Source organism: Astatotilapia calliptera, chromosome 23 (assembly GCF_964374335.1).
Source record: "Astatotilapia calliptera chromosome 23, fAstCal68.1, whole genome shotgun sequence".
Taxonomy (NCBI): Eukaryota; Metazoa; Chordata; class Actinopteri; order Cichliformes; family Cichlidae; genus Astatotilapia; species Astatotilapia calliptera.
The window spans coordinates 24,757,501-24,760,000 of NC_137443.1; the positions used below are offsets into that span (position 1 = coordinate 24,757,501).

A 2,500-nucleotide genomic window follows, 5' to 3' on the forward strand; every position below is an offset into this window, starting at 1 on the left:
TCACAAGTCTCAACAGACAACATAAACGCCCCCAAATAAAGTGGAGCAATAAGCACAGCGTGTTGGCTGGCCAGAGTTCTGGACACTGAGTTGCCCAGAGTGTATACAGAGTGTAATTTATTTTCTCAGCGTTTCTCAAATGTTCTTAAATAAGCTTCATCTTTGAACTAAAAACCAGCTTGAAACCATGGCTCTCACTCGAACCCCCGAAACAACCTCCAAAGAAAGGAAGTCAAGCGCTCATCTGCCCCGGTGGCCTAATGGATAAGGCACTGGCCTCCTAAGCCAGGGATTGTGGGTTCGAGTCCCATCTGGGGTGCTGTCCAGCAGAGTGGCGCAGCGGAAGCGTGCTGGGCCCATAACCCAGAGGTCGATGGATCGAAACCATCCTCTGCTATGTGTTTTGGATGGCCCGATGTTCTGAACTGTGTCCAAAAACAGACGACACTCAGGTCCTGTTCGCCCCCAAAAATGCAGACAAGTAACCCTGTAGTACAGGCACCGAGTGAGTCAGTCATGTACCATAACTGCCCCCGATCACCAAAGGCGACTCCTTATGTGTACATAGAGCCTAGCACAGGGATTCCAACTCCAGTCCTGGAGAACTCCTTTTTTTTATTTAGCTTTTAGATGCATCCTTGTTCTGACACACCTGAATCAAATGAATGGCTTGTTGTCAGGCCTTTGCCAAACTTGATGCCATGCTGAAGAGCTAATTCAGGCATTTGATCCAGCTGTGTTTGAGCACGTCACACATGCTCCTGCTACTCCCCCTCTTTTAGTGGAACTAGATTCAGTGATTCAAATCATTGGTACTCTCTGGTCTTCATGTGGTTTCACAAGTCTCAACAGACAACATAAACGCCCCCAAATAAAGTGGAGCAATAAGCACAGCGTGTTGGCTGGCCAGAGTTCTGGACACTGAGTTGCCCAGAGTGTAAATTATTTTCTCAGCGTTTCTCAAATGTTCTTAAATACAGCTTCATCTTTGAACTAAAAACCAGCTTGAAACCATGGCTCTCACTCGAACCCCCGAAACAACCTCCAAAGAAAGGACGTCAAGTGCTCATCTGCCCCGGTGGCCTAATGGATAAGGCACTGGCCTCCTAAGCCAGGGATTGTGGGTTCGAGTCCCATCTGGGGTGCTGTGCAGCAGAGTGGCACAGGGGAAGCGTGCTGGGCCCATAATCCAGATGTAGATGGATCGAAACCATCCTCTGCTATGTGTTTTGGATGGCCCGATGTTCTGAACTGTGTCCAAAAACAGACGACACTCAGGTCCTGTTCCCCCCCAAAAATGCAGACAAGTAACCCTGTAGTACAGGCACCGAGTGAGTCAGTCATGTACCATAACTGCCCCCGATCACCAAAGGCGACTCCTTATGTGTACATAGAGCCTAGCAAATGGACTCCAACTCCAGTCCTGGAGAACTCCTTTTTTTTATTTAGCTTTTAGATGCATCCTTGTTCTGACACACCTGAATCAATTGAATGGCTTGTTGTCAGGCCTTTGCCAAACTTGATGCCATGCTGAAGAGCTAATTCAAGCATTTGATCCAGCTGTGTTTGAGCACGTCACACATGCTCCTGCTACTCCCCCTCTTTTAGTGGAACTAGATTCAGTGATTCAAATCGTTGGTACTCTCTGGTCTTCATGTGGTTTCACAAGTCTCAACAGACAACATAAACGCCCCCAAATAAAGTGGAGCAATGCACAGCGTGTTGGCTGGCCAGAGTTCTGGACACTGAGTTGCCCAGAGTGTAATTTATTTTCTCAGCGTTTCTCAAATGTTCTTAAATACAGCTTCATCTTTGAACTAAAAACCAGCTTGAAACCATGGCTCTCACTCGAACCCCCGAAACAACCTCCAAAGAAAGGAAGTCAAGCGCTCATCTGCCCCGGTGGCCTAATGGATAAGGCACTGGCCTCCTAAGCCAGGGATTGTGGGTTCGAGTCCCATCTGGGGTGCTGTCCAGCAGAGTGGCGCAGCGGAAGCGTGCTGGGCCCATAACCCAGAGGTCGATGGATCGAAACCATCCTCTGCTATGTGTTTTGGATGGCCCGATGTTCTGAACTGTGTCCAAAAACAGACGACACTCAGGTCCTGTTCGCCCCCAAAAATGCAGACAAGTAACCCTGTAGTACAGGCACCGAGTGAGTCAGTCATGTACCATAACTGCCCCCGATCACCAAAGGCGACTCCTTATGTGTACATAGAGCCTAGCACAGGGATTCCAACTCCAGTCCTGGAGAACTCCTTTTTTTTATTTAGCTTTTAGATGCATCCTTGTTCTGACACACCTGAATCAAATGAATGGCTTGTTGTCAGGCCTTTGCCAAACTTGATGCCATGCTGAAGAGCTAATTCAGGCATTTGATCCAGCTGTGTTTGAGCACGTCACACATGCTCCTGCTACTCCCCCTCTTTTAGTGGAACTAGATTCAGTGATTCAAATCATTGGTACTCTCTGGTCTTCATGTGGTTTCACAAGTCTCAAC

The 2,500-nt window shown here is 48.0% G+C and overlaps 1 protein-coding gene and 3 non-coding genes across 4 annotated transcripts in view; all 4 read left to right on the forward strand.

The window, feature by feature from the left end:
* Positions 1-2,500, forward strand: part of LOC113015577 (copper-transporting ATPase 2-like) — a 67,814-nt gene that overhangs the window by 8,084 nt on the left and 57,230 nt on the right. The window lies entirely within an intron of this gene.
* On the forward strand, positions 247-319 carry trnar-ccu (transfer RNA arginine (anticodon CCU)). The gene has a single exon. It is a non-coding gene; the product is annotated as a tRNA-Arg (tRNA).
* Positions 1,073-1,145, forward strand: trnar-ccu (transfer RNA arginine (anticodon CCU)). Its single transcript has one exon. It is a non-coding gene; the product is annotated as a tRNA-Arg (tRNA).
* Positions 1,897-1,969, forward strand: trnar-ccu (transfer RNA arginine (anticodon CCU)). The gene has a single exon. It is a non-coding gene; the product is annotated as a tRNA-Arg (tRNA).